The sequence below is a fragment of the Dryas octopetala genome, chromosome 8 (genome assembly GCF_963921425.1).
Source record: "Dryas octopetala chromosome 8, drDryOcto1.1, whole genome shotgun sequence".
Classification (NCBI taxonomy): Eukaryota; Viridiplantae; Streptophyta; class Magnoliopsida; order Rosales; family Rosaceae; genus Dryas; species Dryas octopetala.
The window spans coordinates 13,947,432-13,965,232 of NC_141373.1; the positions used below are offsets into that span (position 1 = coordinate 13,947,432).

General features: G+C 37.3%; 1 pseudogene across 1 annotated transcript; it reads right to left on the reverse strand.

Moving 5' to 3' along the window:
- Positions 1–872: 872 nt before the first annotated feature.
- LOC147277442 (cell division cycle 5-like protein) lies at positions 873–7,171 on the reverse strand (annotated as a pseudogene). The gene is made up of 4 exons (XR_015124034.1): positions 6,056–7,171; positions 4,012–5,724; positions 2,498–2,779; positions 873–2,140 (listed from the first exon to the last, which is right to left on the reverse strand). The product of XR_015124034.1 is annotated as a cell division cycle 5-like protein (transcript).
- Between the last annotated feature and the right edge of the window lie 10,630 nt (positions 7,172–17,801).

Sequence of the window (17,801 nt, forward strand, 5' to 3'; positions counted from 1 at the left end):
CTGCCAAACGAAACACAAATTTTCGAGGGATTGCAGCTGGTTCGGCGGCTACATGCTGAATGGGTCATGGATGTTCGGCAGATACCTGCCGAATGGGTCGTGGATGTTTCGGTAGGTAACTGCCGAAGGAAACTCAAATTTTTGGCAGACCAGTGCCGAAGAAAGGAGAGAGCAGAGAGAGAAAGGGAGGGAGGAGAGAAGAAAAGAGAGAGAGGAGGGGGTTGTGGGTGGTCAAGATTCAACATGCTAGTTTTATCTTGTACCAGTTTATCACAATTGCATTGGTCAGTTTAATAGGGTTGGACCGGTTTGTAAAGCACTAGAACATACCTCTGGGCAGGGGCAGGGCAATTAACAATGCCTCAAACCTGAGAGAGAGAGAGAGAGAGAGAGAGAGAGAGAGAGAGAGAGAGAGAGAGAGAGAGAGAGAGAGAGAGAGTGTGTGTGTGTGTGTGTGTGTGTGTGTATGTGTGTGTGTGTTAGTGAGTGAGTGAGTGAGTGAGTGAGTTGGGAGGAAGGGTCGGTGCACTATAACTATTGGCATGCACTATAACTATTAAACCTAAAAACAGTCAGCCAAGATGATTAAATTGAATTAATCTTGGACTTTTTCTTATTCAAGGATCGGCATTTTTCCTGAAAACAGTCAGCCAAGATGATTAATTTATGTAGAACCTTTAAAAAACACTTTCCTTCATAAGAAGGAAAAGACTTGCGAGTTGCTACATAATCAGGTTTGATCATAGAAAAGATTCACCTCATTCGGTCAAACCAAAGATTGTGTTAAGGTGCCTGCCTTAGAAATGTTGTGATGCACCAAGAAATTTTATGGTCATACAGTGGACCAAGCAAGCAGAGTGCAGAGTGCAGAGTGCAAAATAAAGAATATCCACTGCGCATATTGCCTGGTACGTTATAAGAGTTTCTCAATCTAACAACAATTACACCGTGCAAAAAACCAGATAAAGATCTTAACGTTAAAATAAAAAATAAAAAAGAAATGTAATGTGATGTGATGTCCTTTCAGCTGAAGCATGGATGACATGATTTCAATAACAGAAATCAACAGTCTCATCCCCAGTTCATTAACTAGGCAACAATTTTTAATTGGCAATCCCATATTAATGAGCAGGCGAGTAAACTTCAGAACCCTGACATCTTCATTAAGATTACCTCTTCATACAAGTCACCTCATCCAAGATTGTGATTTGCCTGTTTGCAACTGGCACTCCTATCCACCTTTTGATTAGCAGAAGTTCATCACCTAAACTAGGCTCTCCTCAATATTGAACAAGTTCAGATTTGGGTTTCTGCATTTTCAGCCGAATTGACCTCCTCTCCTTCGACAGAAACAGTGACAGCATCATCGATCCCCATTAGCAAAACCATCATCACCAGTTACTTGGACACTGCTTTCAAGTTCAGTCCAGTTCTGCCGAATCTCAACATCCTGACCCATGGTTACATCAATACTTGTTATATTTTCTCTAACTACCCCATCAGGATCATTAGCCATTGTGTTTCCAGTAGCAACCACATTGTCTGGAACAATATCTCTTTTGCTAACAGAGTCTTGAGCTGCGAGCCCACTGGGGTTTACATCTGAGCTAGAAAGCTGAGTATCAGGACCATTCTCTCCCTCTGCAGTAGAAGGCATGTTATCAGGTAAGTTTACATCCGTCACTGTCACATGATTCTTTTCTGCATCAATGTCCATATCATCTTTTGGGGCTGTGGAAGCATGTTCTTGCACACCATCCATTTGCCGATCAGTAGTTTCAGCATGAGTATCAGGATTTTCAGTTGTCTGCACAACAGTAACATCTGCTGCTGCCTCAGCCAACTCAAGATCACAATTCCTGGCTGCAATTTCTTCTTGTTTTTGTGCTTGCACTCTGTATTCATCCATAAGGTGCTGTACCCTTTCCAACTCCACTACAAGATCCCCATACCGCTTTTGTAAAGTTCGCTCGAGCTCCTTTTGTTTCTGAACTTCCTCCCAGATATTATTTATCCGGTGTGATGCGGCCAACTGTTCTTGCTTCTGTAAAGCTTGGAAGCACTCAAGTTCTTTTGCAGCAGTGTCCATCTGCTTAAAAGTTTCCTCAATTTTTGGCCAAAGAGCATCTTTAGCCCGCACCTGTAAAAGAAAAAAAAAAGATAATTAAGATTCAAATATTTAATAATTTAAAAAATTAGGTATCAAACAATTTCCATAACTGAAAAGCAATGAATCTCAAGTCCATCAATTACAAGCATCTTACACCTTACACTTGAAATTCACAAAAATGCCCTGAAGCACAAAGTAAAAATAGAAAGTAATTCATTTGTGGAACCATAGGCTCCACTTCCTATGGAATAAGTTATTTAACCTTTTTTGTGTGCCTGTTAATGGTCATATAGGATGTATAATTATAATCACAGAAATGTAGAAGAACCATGACAGACAGAAATATAAAAGAAAACATAAAAAAGAGAGGGAAGGAGCAAAGCATACCTCATAACCATATGTGCGGACTTTAACCTTATTCTCAATGTTTGATGCTTTCTGGATATCTTCATCCACCTTCTTCTTCACATTCTCAAATTCATTCTGCAAAGCCACAAGTTTCTCCATATTTCCAGCTACACTTGATAGACCATAAGCATTACGCGTAGGGAAGTACATGAGATCGTTTAGGCAAGTTTTGTGAGCTTCAACAAATTCATCAAGGGATTCATTTTCATGCCCCGTAGCAACACGAGGATACTGAGTCTCTTCCTTTATCAATGAATCAGCCTCCTAACAAAATGGCGATCATAAAAAATTTGCAGATAAATAATCATTAGACATGCTCAAGCGTATTCTCAACAAATGAAATATATATCAGATCATAGTGAATAAATAAAGTGTGAGCACAGAATCTTTGGAGACCAGCATCATCAATTACAATTCTATCTGTTGTATCAAATATGCTTGAAAATGTGAAGTATATTAAGACCCCAAAACACAACACAAATTGACAAGAAAAATGGCATTTAAAACTCTACAGCTGAAATCATGAAACGTGTGCCTTCACCAAAATAAAATAATTGTTAAAACAATGAGGTAAAAAAAATAACACTTCAAACACAAGCATATACGAATAGAACAAACAGAAGTAATATTTTTCTTTATCGGAGAAAACCGCTGCAGACCAATCATGAATACACTCCATTATAAGCCAAAATCAAGATATGGTGAAGACTTAGAGGGAACAGTTCTCAATATAATATATATATATATGCACAGAGAGAGAGAGAGAGTGATTCTTATTTAACTTAGCTTCAATCTAATTGGATTTGAACAATCAAGAGAACACACCAACTGTAAGCCTAGATCACAGACCCACAATGAAATGAATATCTGTTATAGTTTCACCATGCTCCAGCAAACGACTGATTCCAAGCTATCTAAGAGTCTAAATTCATCAATTATATTTTTAAATAATCTTTATAATTTTCTTTAATAAGAGAATATTAACAGGAAAAATGACAATCTATTATATACAGCCATGCTTTTTAGGACTCTTGGTACAGTCTCATTTTAGGTTTATCTTATGGTTTCACCCTTCCAATACTAGTAATCTCTCTCTCTCTCTCTCTCTCTCTCTCTCTCTCTCTCTCTCTCTCTCTCTCTCTCTCTCAACATAAGGATTATAGAAAAAGGAAGTGTTTTTTTATTATATTGATATAAACAACATATTAATTCTTTTAAAACATACCCCATAAATACTGATAAAGCTGCCTTTTAGAAGTACCTTGGCTACTTAAGGGAACATAATGTTTAAACGGCATGAGGTCTTTGCAAACCCATATTTACAAGAAACATTCTCGATCCTATATATAGAAAAATAATTGAATAAAAGATTACAAACCATGTGTGTGTGTGTGTATGAAGGTGCATACATATGAAGACAACAAGATAAACGCGAAATGAAGAAAGAAGCAATTATAGAAAGCAATAAGATATAAGAGGAACTAAGCACATACCTCATTCAGTTCATCCTCTTCAAAGTCTTCAATCACAGGGACAATAGCAGGTCCATTTGCAGTGCGCTTGGTGCCTTTCTTTTTCCGTTTGTCTGCTTTCTCATTAAGTGGATACATTGCATTATCATGCTTTAGTAAGTTAAGATGTTCCTTTCTAATCATTTCATCAGCCTGCTCAATTGAAGTAGGAGGAACGAGTGAACTCTTATCTTCATCTGCTCTCATCAAGGAATTTCTAATCAACTCCAATGAAGCAACAGGAGGCCTAGGGAGTTCCCTCTGCACTACTTTTGATCTCTTCCTAAGTAATGCCTGCTGCAGTGCTTCTTCCTCGGCCCTTTCTCTAGCTAAGCCATCAGACATGTCTTCTTCAATCTTCTCCTCAGGCTCTTCATTATCTTCTGGAACTGGTTGCATGACTATCTGGTACTCATTCTTGGACTGTGGTAAATTGCTTAAACCCATATGCAAGTTTTTTCTTAACTCAGCCTGTCTTCGTTGCTCCAATCTTGCACTATCATGTATATCAATTTCTTCATTGATATGGAGCTCATCCCTGATGGGAGTCCCCTTTGGAGTCATTCCAAAAGAATCCCTTGATGGCGTCATGCCAATTCTAGGAGTAAGATACCCACCTCCAGGAGTTGCAGAAGGAGTCAGCATCAGATTTGGTGTTAGGATTTCCTTTTTTCTAGGAGCGACCCCAGAAAAATCTGATGGGTGTAACTCTGTATTCTCTCCTCCTAATAATGGTGTCTGGGACTCTCTCAACCTGGCCAAATTTTCTGCTTCCATCATGATAGCGTCACCATTACCAGCAGGGGTTCTTTGAGGCGTTCGTAATGGTGTCATTCCCAGCCTTGGTGCCTGGGCATAATTTGCAAGAAGGGCTTGAGTTGCACCACTCCCTTTTGTGAGTTCTTCACTCCCTGCAAGATCACAAGCATAGCCCATCTTTGCAATTTCCTCCAATTCATGGTCTGAAATCTGGGGTGCAGGAAGCATCAGTTTTGATGTCTTCCTAACTGTTTCTGGATCATTCAACTTGTTGGCTTGCAGTATAGCTGATGGAGCATCCTGCCTTTGAGCAATTTTGTTCTTTGCAACATCTTGCTTTCTTAATTGTGCTTCCACATCAATCCTTCTCTTCCCTTCAAGCTCCTCAATGGTTGTCGGAAAGTTAGGCTGCTCCACTGGTCTATCTTCATCAGCAACATCATAAAAGCCAGGAGGAGGCTTCTTCTCAAAGGGAATTTCTGCATTGTAGTCTATTCCCTTCCTTTTCCTCTTTCGCTGCCTAGTATCAATGCCAGCAGCCTTTAATTCTCTCCTTTTCTGTAGAGAAGCAAGCCTCCTAGCCTCTTCAAGCTGCTTCTCCCTGGCTTTCCTCTTAGCCTTCTTTCCCCTAGTGTTGGCTAAACGAGCTCGTGCCTCAGAAAGCATTTCCTTCTCATCCTCATCCATATCAACAGGATCTGGGCGAGCAGGCTTTGACTCAGGATTGGGATCAATCTCTCCAGGCCGCAATTTCCGTGGATCATCACCTGGTTCGTAATTCTCATCCTTAACATAGGCTGCATCAAGGAGTTTCTCATACCACTCAAGACATTGGGATGGAGTACGACCCACGTTTGGCGCAATAGTTCTCCACTGTGTTGGCATGAGCTTAGCAAGATGGAGAAGCTTCTCATCCTCTTCTCTAGTCCACTCAGTCTGCAAAAATCAGGGTTATTGAATCATCATTAGTAATTCATCAAGTAAAAACCAAACAGAATATTGAGGAGCATAACAATTTCCATATGTTGCTTCTATAACAGTGCAATGGTAACCCATATGAAAACAAAGAAATATTTAAACAACTGAAACAAAAAGACCAAGCAGATTCGAACATTCAATTTATACTCTAACCCTCCGTTTTCACAAGCACAACCCATAGCCTAATTAACTCCACATTCCAATATTTCACACTTTCCTCTATTTTCTACAGCAACCAAACATCAATCTAAACCAAAAAAAAAACATAACAAATAAAACAATAGATTACCTTTTTGATTGAGGGGTCAAGCCATTCATACCAGCGAGCTTTACACTGTTTGGCCGATTTGCGAACCAAGAGCGACGAGATTCGAGCCCACTGGTTCGTTCCATATTTCATGACCGCCGCTTTGAGGATCTCATCCTCCGTGTTCTTCGACACGCCTCCTTTGATCATGATCCTCATCTTGACCTAACTTTCTTTGCTTCACACCCCGATTGAGGATTGAAACTGAACTCTAGGGTTTTTCGATTAGAACAAGACGGAGAAGGTGATTGAAACTAAACCCCTAGGCCCTGTTTGTTTGGCCGCAATCCAGACCCGGAATGGGAGTCGGTTTCCTATTCCGCTTAAAAATATTGTTTGGTTGCACTTTTCCTTAAGAAGGAAACGGAAAAAAATAAATTGACTAGGAGTCTGACTCCTAAAGAGAGGAGGAATTGCAATAACAGGAGGGGGGTGGTATTGCAATTCCAACCAACTACACGGAATGCAAAATAAACGCTGTTGTCACTTAGGGGTGGGTTCGGTCCGCTTACCGAACCGAGAACCCCAAACTGGCAACTGACCGGACCCCCTCGGATGCCCTTTTTGGTTACCGAGACCGGAACCGAAATGCCGGTACACCTGCACTCGGTCAGACCGGCATTTCGGGTCGGCTCGGCTCGGTATGGGCCTTGACCGGCTTGAGTTAAGAGAGAGAGAGAGAGAGAGAGAGAGAGAGAGAGAGAGAGAGAGAGGGAGAAGAGCAAGGGAACAGAGAGATGCCATCGGAGGTCGAACTGGGTGGCTTCGATTCGCCGCCTTGGGGAGTCGTCGGCGTGAGGGAAAGGCACCAAAATGACCGGCTCGATGAGAGGAATGAGTTCTGGGTGGTGGGAAGTCGCGAAGCCGTCGGAGCACAGAGATCGCCGGCAAAGGGCTCGGCTCTGCCCCAGCTCAGGTTGCCGCCATCCTTGCCTTTCTGGAAAATCAAAACACATGGGCAAAGAGAGGAGGGAGAGGCGAGCATTTCGGAGGTGGTCTCGCCTCCATTAGCCGCCGGACGACAGTGTATCGCCGATCAAAGGCATGGCGAGAGAGAGAGAGAGCGTAACGTCGGCGAGAGAGAAAGGGCAAGTGAGAAATGAGAGAGAAAGGGAGAGTGTTGGCAGGAGAGAGAAGAGATGATTAAAAACTAAAAATAAAATGTTTTAAAAATTCATTAAAAATTTAGACAATAGAGTATTTTGGGGTTTGGACTTTGGGATTTAGAGTTTTTTCTTTGTATTACATATGTTTTATAATTTATATAAAATATTTTATATAATGCATTTCTAAACTCTAAACATTTATATAGACTATAGTTATTAGTTATAGACTATTATCATATTATACCATACTAAACATTTCTATAGACTATAATTATTAGTTATATACCAACTATAAATTATTGAATTATTATCAATTATAGTTTTAGGGTATATAGTATATAGGTATATGATATAATAAGCCTTATAATGTATATGATTTAAAAATTTTAAAATACACAATAGGATTTAGGGTTTAGGGTATGAGATATAGGAATAGGATATAGAGTTTAGTATTTAGTTTATAGTTATATGATATAAATTGTTTAGAATATGGTATAATATTAGTTTAGGGTATTTGTAATTAGTTTTTATATAAAAATGTATTATATAAATTAAAAAACATATAAATTATTAATTATGGGGTTTAGGGTATAGAAAGGGTTTAGGGTTTATAAATTTATATATTTTTTTATATAAATGTATTATAGAAATTAGGGTATAGAAATGTAATATTTAAATTAAATGTTATATATACTCGGTTCGATTCGGGTCGGTAAACCAGCGGTTTTAGGATCTGAGAACCGGAACCAGAACCGAACATACCGGTTCGGTTGGCAAACCAAGATCTCGGTACGGTTTCTCTCCGGTACGGTTATTTTCGACATCGGTTGAAGCGGTTTCGGGTACGGTCTCGATTTTTTGGTCAAACCAACCCAGCCCTAGTTGTCAATGAAAAAAAAAGAAAAATTACTGAACCTTACCCCTACAAAGTCGACAAGTATAAAATAGAAGCGATACAACATTTGCGCGCAACCCTGTTCTTCCTCGAACTATTTGCCGTCATGAATCTTCGACCTTGAACCTGCTAGCTTGTTGATCGAAGTCGTCCTAAGGAAACGAGTATGACTTCTTATATCGATCAACAATTTATTTTTTTGGATTATTATCTTGTGAAGTTTGCTTCCTCTATTTTGCCTTATTTTTTCTGCAACTTTACTCTGAACCTTGTGATGGAGAAGAAGATGATTTGTGTGTTTAGCTGTTCAAAAAACTCTCAATTAAATATTTTATTTTTTCTGGGTTATTATTTGTTAACTTTGCTTCTTCTTTTTTTCTTTCCCCTTTGGGTTTGTTTTTTGTTTGTGCAACTTTGCTTCTGATCCTTATTCTAGAGAAGATAGTTTGTGTTTTAGCTATCCAAAATTCCTTGAATGATTGTTGATATTTTTTTACAAATAGGGCCTATGATTCACGTTTTTTATATTATATAGGCTATGTGTATCTTTTAATATAATTGCTTTCACGTTTTTTTACAAACAGGGCCTACGATAGCTTCTGATGAGTGTTCATTTTACACTATTTTATGATACTAACTTCCTAACCTAGAGTGTTAGAACTCGATACTTTTGTGTCTGTTGTCTTGTTTTTGTGTTTTTAGATTAAATGAAACAATGATGGAGAAAGAAGCTAAATGAAGCTATTTGGAGCTAAAAATGGAAGAAATGGGAAAAAGAATCTTGAGAGAATCTTCTAGAAGGATCTGGAATCTAGAAGGAATCTTTAGAGAATCTCAAACAGAATCTTTTGGAGAATTTTTTTTGTTAAGGTTGACTTTTGGTCAAAGTCAAAGTCAAAGGTCAAAGTCAATGGTCAACCGTGGCACATAATCACATGACATGGACTACACATGCAGCCTATGCATTGTGGGCCATGAGCATAACCCTAGCCCAAAGGACCAAGGCCATGCGCCATTGCAACCCCAATTGGAGGAAGCCTAAGTTGTGCCATTCCAAGGTCCAAGAGCCCAAGTCATACAGCCATGCGCAAAGCATGCATCCCTAAAGCCCATCACGCCACTTTCTTGTTGCATCAAGCCCATGTTCTTTTAATTGAAACCCTAGCCCAAGTCGACACACAAGGAGTCCTTATCTTGCAAGGAAGTCAAAACCCTGGAAAATAGAGCACCAATTACAGTAATTCTGTAATTCTCCAGAACAAATCAGGTAGCATGCCATATATGGTTAGAAAGATACGGATGTTATCTTCGCAGGGAATTTTACGGATTTCGATTCCGAGTTTTCTAGCTCAAGATATGGTCATTTTAGTGGAGGTAGCGCAACAGTTCCGCGAGCTGAAAAGGGAGTTACGCCCAAAAAGAGCCCAAATCAGCCCAAGGCCCATGCTTGGCCAAAAATTAGAAGCCTTAATGAGCAAGGAATGCACTTATCCCACATTGAAGAGAAAGAGAAATCTCAGCCCCACTTTCCTCTATAAATACATCTTTATATCTCAAAGAGGTGCTCCTCTCTGAAATTTCAGAAACCCTAGCTGTTCTCTCTCTCTCTTGTAGCCGCCAATACCCTAGCCTTCTTTCTCTCTCTTTCTTTTCTCACGCAGCCTAGGAACCCTAGCAGCCCCCATTATTTCTCTTTCCTTGCCGCAGCCACCATTATCTCTCTTTCTTTATTTTTGTGCCGAACCCTAGGAGGAAGGAGGAGTGCCATCTTGCCCCGCCGCTGCTGCCACCTTGTGCCGCCGCCGCTGCCACCTTTTGCTGCCGCTGCTGACACTCTCTAGGGATGTTCTTTTATTTTTTTTTTGGAATTCTTATTTCTTTTGTTTGATTATAGTTTTTAATTGTTTTGTTTAATTAATTTGCTTTCCAACATGGATTGGAAATTTATTTATATTATTATGATTTTCTTTTCTATTTTAATTATGTAGGTTTATTTATTCTATCTTGCATGTTAGTTGTAGGTTGATTATTGGATTTGCCATGCTTTAACAAATCGTTTATCCGTCTCTTGATCGATTAATTTGATGTTTGCGTGTATTGAATTTCCATTATCTATTTGAACCCGTCACTAGTTGTTTGCATCCTTTGACTAGCCACCTTAGGGTAATTGTATCTAGTTTATTTGTTAGGTTTAGCTATGAAATAGTCAAAGACACTAAATCACAAGTAACAAGGGAATAAGGGATTATTCTTGGTAATGGGGTTGAGCGACCTCTATAAGGAAATATAGTCAAAGCTTATATGTTGTGCATGTTTGATGTTCTCACGGATCTTAATGACTTTTACATGGGTAACAGCTGCCTTAGCTTAGCACTAGGGAACATGTAAGCTAACTAATTAAGGAAGGCCCAAGAAGCTCTTAGTTTATGCCTTAGGAGAACAATTGCGAGAAAGTAACTAGTCAAACATTTTTAGCAGTCAAACTTTAATACATTGTGTTTGAATTAATTGTCATTAGCCTTGAATGGTTATCGCATGCTTATCTGATTTGAAACTGAAAACTTAACATTGCAAAATAGAATAAAAGGTGTGTGCGTGTGGTGATGTGCGCGTGTGTTTCCATCTTTCCAAAACCCCCAATTTAGATATTCTTGTGATTAATTGAATTGATTTGTTGTGTATTAACCATTCCCTGTGGGATCGACCTCGTGCTTGTACGCTTTGCTACTGATGCGATTCGTGCACTTGCGAGTATACTTGGAATGAAATAGATGTTTATTTTGTTCTAAGAAAACATTCAACAAGTTTTTGGCGCCGTTGCCGGGGAATGGTGTCTAATATCAATGAATTGATTTGATTAATCATTAGAATTAGGATATATTAGTTAGATTTGTTTTTGGTTAGTTTTTAGTGTAAATAAATGTCATGACTTTACAAGCATATTCTCTACTGATTTGGTGTTTGCTTTTGTAGATGCCGAGAGCAACAATGGGAGAAAAAGGAAGAAAAGACGCAAGTAGAGGAATGGCAATGTTAGGCTGAAAGACAGTAAATCAAGCGCTGATTGGTAGGCAACCCAAGCTTTTTTAAGAATCCAAAAGATCAATACAGACCAAGGAGGCCACGCCTACACTTGGAGTGTCCAACTTGCATCCGCAAGTAAACAATTCCTCTATTCTTGTTTCATTTGACCATTCTTATTTCATTTGTGTGTTTATTTGGTTTTGAATAATTGCAATTTCCCTATTGCTTATTTTGAGCATTCATGCATTCATTTTGTATACATTGAGGACAATGTATCATTTAAGTTTGGGGGGGAAGCAATGGTGTCTTAAGTTTTTAGTTTTAAATTTTGAAAAAAAAAAAAAAAAGTTTTGTTTCTTTTGTTTTTAAACTTAGGGAGTCAAATCCCACATCAAAATGCAATTTTCTAAGATTCATTCTACCCTAATGATGGAATTGAATCCTTAGAACCTTGTTGCAACATTGTGTTTAAAGTGATTTGAGTCTTTTGTGTGTTTTGGTTAGCTTTTGAGTCCCCAACAAGTTGATTGATTGTTTATGACTTTTGAGAAGCATGTTTAGCTTTGTGTCTATGATATGTATTCTTCTTTTTCTAATATTGTTCCATAACCTATTTTATAATTCTATGTGATTCGGCCTTATTTTCATAAACTTGAGTTGTGAGTTGCATGATTTAGTGATTCATATGCATCTTAGAGTAGACTTATGTGACCCATGTGAAGTTTTGAGCCGAGCCTTGTCCTTCATTTCACGAGTGTTGTATATGACTCTATTCTTTTCTCGTTATTTAAGTCGTTGTATAATCTCATTGTTTTTTATCAAATGCTTGAAATGTATATATTTTTGAATCAATGAACTAGAACTTCTTTCTTATTCTAGGCAAAGCATGTTTATAACTATATGAATCTTAGAAGATGATTTTAGGCCATGTTTGTTTTACCTATAGCCTAAAAAGCCAAACCTTATGTGTTTTATCCCTAGTTAACCCTTTTGAGCCTTATAGCTTTTTCTTTGTTTACCCATACTATATACCCAAACCCTAAGTTTGGGGGTGCTATACCCCTTTTACCCGTTTTACCCTATTATGGTATTTTCAATGTGTTTTACATATTGATTGAGGTGGAAAAGAAATGAAAATGCATAGCTTATACAAAAATGTGCTGAGATTGTATGTACACCGTGCCCAAAAAGAAAAAAAAAATAAAAAGAAAGAAAGAAATAGTTGGGACGGTTTCAAAAGAAGAATTAAGCAAAAGAGTTCAAATTGAGCTATGTAGTGCAAAGAAGCAAGGTATGCCTCAGAATGTTCTATTGTTCTTGCAATTCTATAGTTTATAGCCCTTTGTTTATCTCTTCCATTTCAATATCATACCTTACCCTAAGCCTTCATTATAACCCCTATGAAGCCCTAATTGATTTTAAGAGAAGTGCAAATCTTAATGTGGAGTCTAGGAGGGAAGGGAGCTTATGGTTATTGATTTTATTTCAAGTGTTTTGATTTTCCCTTCCTAGAGATCTTGTTTCCTTTCAAATGTGCCTATCTTTCATGCTAATATGTGAGCTATTTCTCTTTGATTATATAAATTCTCTCACATATCCTTTGAGTGCACAATTCAACCCAATTCTTGAGTGCTTTATTGTTGAGGGTATGCCTTGGTGAGGATTGGAGTTGAATCTATTTTGTATATGTTGATTTATTTCTTGCTTGTCCAACACTTGGGTTATGAAGAGAATGACGTCCTATATGCACAATGAGGAGTAAGGTATGTTATTTGAAGCAGTATTAGAATTTGAAGAATAAATGTTATATATGCCTTGCTCTACTATGTTATTGTTGGTCATACTCATGATGTCAGTTGTTGGGAAAGTTAGTTAGTTTGTTTTTGAGTCTTTGAGTCTTTTTCTTTATTTTCTTTGCTCGAGGACTAGCAAAGTCTAAGTTTGGGGGTGTGATGAGTGTTCATTTTACCCTATTTTATGATACTAACTCCCTAACCTAGAGTGTTAGAACTCGATACTTTTGAGTCTATTGTCTTGTTTTTGTGTTTTTAGGTTAAATGAAGCAATGATGGAGAAAGAAGCTAAATGAGGCTATTTTGAGCTAAAAATGGAAGAAATGAGAAAAAGAATTTTGAGGGAATCTGCTAAAAAGATCTGGAATCTGGAAGGAATCTTTAGAGAATCTCAAACAGAATCTTTTGGGAAATTTTTTTGGTCAAGGTTGACTTTTGGTCAAAGTCAATGGTCAACCGTGCCATATCATCACATGACATGGACTACACATACAGCCCATGCATTATGGGCCATGAGTATAACCCTAGCCCAAAGGACCAAGGCCATGCGCCTATTGCAAGCCCAATTGGAGGAAGCCCAAGTTGTGTCATTCCAAGGTCCAAGAGCCCAAGTCATACAGCCATGCATCCCTAAAGCCTATCACGCCACTTTCTTGTTGCAGCCAGGCCATGTTCTTTTAATTATAGAGCATAACAAGCAATAGAAATAGAAGATACCGAAACACAAAAGAGAGTAGAGAGACTGAGAGAGAGAAGTCAAGTGAAGTGTTGAAGAAAGGAGATTGATTTCTAAACTATCAGAAAAAAAAAGATAGATGGAGAAAACTCTCTCAAATTTTAGTAATAATAATCAACCACCATCCAAAGATTACAAGAACCCATAATAAAATCTAAAACATAAATTGAAATCCTAATTGTGGGCTACATCACCGAACAACTCGTACCAGCGCGCTTTACACTGTTTGGGCGATTTGCGAACCAAGAGTGACGAGATTCGAGCCCACTGGTTCTGCCATATTTCATGACCGCCAATCTAAGTATCTTATCCTCTATGTTCTTCCACTGTTCCACACGCCTTCTTTCATCAAGAACCTCATCTTGGCCCAACTTTCTTGAACATTGAAACTATTCTCTAGGGGCCTGAAGGAGAGAGATGTGAGAGAATTAGGAAGTCTAGGCTACGAAGTTACGAAGGTATCAGGGCAACTAGGTTTATATAGTACCAGGAGTGAGAACCTAGCAGGCTAGCAATAAGTAATTATAATTAGTTTTTTTTTAATCTCATTTATTTTGGTTCCTTGTTGTATTAGGATTTTTAATTAATTGTTCAGTAGAAGAGCGTAAGGTTTACACCGAGCGTGAGTTTGCGCAAGTTTTTTTTTTTTTTTTTAATTTTTTGGTTTTTTCTGTAGTCAAAGTTCATTTTTATAAGTTAGGTTTCACTTTCGTCTCTTTAATTTCAATTGTTCTAATTTTAGACGCATTAAGATTTTTATCTATTAATTCGTTAAAAATTAGTCTTTAAATCGCTAACAGTATGTAAAATACATGACCAAAATCAAAATAATTTCTAAAGTATATGACAAAAAACACAACAAATTTGATAATTTGATGAATGAAAATGCTAACATGTCCTTGAATTACAACGATTTGTAAATTACTGAACTAAAATTATAACAATTGAAACTACAGAGACTAAAGTAAAACTTAACTTAAGCTATACGGAATAAAAGTGAACTTTGACCTTTTTCTTGTAACTCAAACTACATGCGTTAAAACTGCTTAATAAAAATGTTTTATTTGTATTTATGAGTGAAAACCAAAATTTTTCAATAATAAAATTATTATTTTTAATTCTCATTAAATATTTTAATTTGGTCTTTTATATTCCTAATTTTAATCATGTTAATCTTATAGTTTTGAAATTGCATCAATTTACACACTTTTTTATGTTTATTAATTAACGTTGAACAAAAATGTATGAAATAACTAAAGATGATATTGTGCACCGCACCACTCACTTCTTACTTTCATTTGAATTCCGATTTCTTTTTAGGTCCGTTGACTTTAGGTACCAAATTATAATGTTTTTTCATTTTAACTACTAAAACATTTATGTCATTTTACTTTACTAAATTTCAGTTTAGGTATCAATTTTAAAAAATATGGTTATATCGAGCTGTGACTATCTAATAGTCATAACTTTTTTATTAATTTGTTGTTTTTTCAATATTTGCAAGGCTTAAACTTTAATGTTTAGTCTTTGGGTTATATGACTTCATCCTCCAAGCCTAAATCAAAAGTATTAAACTCTTACAAATTTTGAATTTTTATAAATTAGAAACAGTCACTGTTCGACAGTTACATACAACTGTATAACAAACTGTTTTGTGACCTAATCCAAAATGTCTTACTCTAGGTTAGTACCTAAACTAAAAAAAAAATTAGTAGCTTGCTGTTTTACTAAAAAATTATTGATATTTGGTATTTAATCCTAATTTTTTATTTCTTTTTTAACTATAATCTTTCATTTCTCAATCAACTAACTCATAAGATGAGATATTGCATCAGCACCACTCACTTCTTCCTTTCATTTGAACTTCGATTTCTTTTTTAACTACAATCTTTCTTTTCTCAATCAACTCACTTATGTGCAAGGTGTTAAATTTCGATTTTATGGGGTGTCGAAATCAAAACCTAGATTTGTTAAATTTTCGGGATAATTTCGGCTAAATTTTTGCTGGTGATCTGGTTTTGAACTTTTGGTTTTTTGGAGAGAAGGCTGGGTTTTGGGAGAAAAAGATGGTTTTGGGAGAAAAATGGGGCGGTGGCAGGGGGCGGCAGGAGGGAGATTGAGGGAGAAAGAGGGGGCGGCAGGGAGGAGAAAGAGGCCGGCAGGGGGGGCGACAGGGGGGGCGACGGCAGGGGGCGGCAGCAGGGGGCGACAGCGGTGGCGACGATAGGGGAGATGAGGGAGAAAGTGGTGAGGGTGAGGGTGAGGGTGAGGGTGGGTTGGTGATGGATTGGAGAGAGAGAGAGAGAGAGAGAGAGAGAGAGAGAGAGAGAGAGAGAGAGAGAGAGAGAGAGAGAGAAGATGAAGAAGAAAAACAGTGCAGCTGGAGAGTGGAATCTCGGGGAAAAAGAAAGGAAAGGGAAGGAAGGAAAGAAAAAGAAGAAAATAAAAGAAAGGAAAAAAAGAAAAAGAAGAAAAAAAAGAAAAGAAAAAGAAGGAAAGAAAAAGAAGAAGAAAAAAGGAAAAGAAAAAAAGACAAAAAAAGTAAAAAAGAGAAAAAAATTAAAAGGTTTAGGGTTGATTGGGGTTTGGGGCCTTTGGGTAATTGTAAAGAAAAAAATTGGTTTGAGTTTTTGTTTGGCCGTTTTGGAGTTTCATTTAGTTGTTTTTAAATCCAATTAGTAAACTCTAATATATTTCTTTATAAAAAATAATTTAAAATACTCTAAAGGGCCTAAACCCTAATATCATATACCATATCATAGTTTGAAGTTTTTGGGCAATTGAAAAAAAAATGATTTGGGATTTCGTTTGGCCGTTTTGGGGTTTCGTTTAATTGTTTTTAAACCCTAAACCAATAAACTCTAATACATTTTTATATAAAAAATAATTAAAAATATTCTAAAGGGCCTAAACCCTAATATTCTATACGATATCTTAAACAATATAGAGTATAGATTATAAAGTATATAGGATTTAGTGTATATATTATAGAGTATAAAGAATATATTAATTTTATTTATTCATTATACTAATTTTATTTCACAGTATTTACCTTCAGCGCGCATTATATTCATCTTATATGACATGAAACTTACTACATAATTCGGTTTCTTCAATATTTTTTATCAATGTAGTAGATAATATGTTAAATAAACATATAGTAAAGTTTCATTCAAAATTTCCGTATTTTGATAATAATTTCCATCGTTTTCGTCTAATTTCTGTCGAAATTTCCATCGAAATTTCCTTAAAACCCGAAATTTTATTCCTTGCTTATGTGTACTCATAAAAAAATAATAAATAAATAAATAAAAAAACTCACTTATGGTATGCACAAGGTGTTAAATTTCGATTTTTTGGGGTGTCGAAATCGAAACCTATATTTGTTAAATTTTCGGGATAATTTCGGCAAAATTTTCGAAATATTTGAAATTTCGCCGGGGGTGGTTGATCTGGTTTTGGGTTTTTGGAGGTGAGATATGGGTTTTTGGGAGAAAAATGGGGGGTGCGGCAGGGTGGAAATCGAGGAGGCGGCGACGGCAGGGGGCGGCAAGGGGAGATGAGGGAGAAAGAGGGGGCGGCAGGGGGCAGCAGCGGGCGACGGCAGGGGGTGACGGCAGGGGGGCAGCAGCGGGCGGCAGGGGGGCGACGGCAAGGTGAGGGTGAGGATGGGTTGGTGATGGATAGGAGAGAGAGAGAGAGAGAGAGAGAGAGAGAGAGAGAGAGAGAGAGAGAGAGAGAGAGAGAGAGCGGAAGAAAAACAGTGGCTGGAGTCTTGGAGAGTACTTGGGGGAAACTGGAAAAGAAAGGAAAGAGAAGGAAGGAAAGGAAAGGGAAGAAAAAAAAAAAAAGAAAAGAAGGAAAGAAAAAGAAGAACAAAAAAAGAAAAAAAAATTAAAAGGTTTAGGGTTGATTGGGGTTTGGAGACTTTGGGCAATTGTAAAGAAAAAAAAAATGATTTGGGCTTTCGTTTGGCCGTTTTAGAATTTCGTGTAGTTGTTTTTAGACCCTAAATTAGTAAACTCTAATATATTTCTATATAAAAAATAATTTAAAATACTCCATAAACCCTAATATCATATACCATATCCTAGTTTGAGGTTTTTGGGCAATTGAAAAAAAAAAATGATTTGGGGTTTCGTTTGGCCGTTTTAGGGTTTCGTTTAATTGTTTT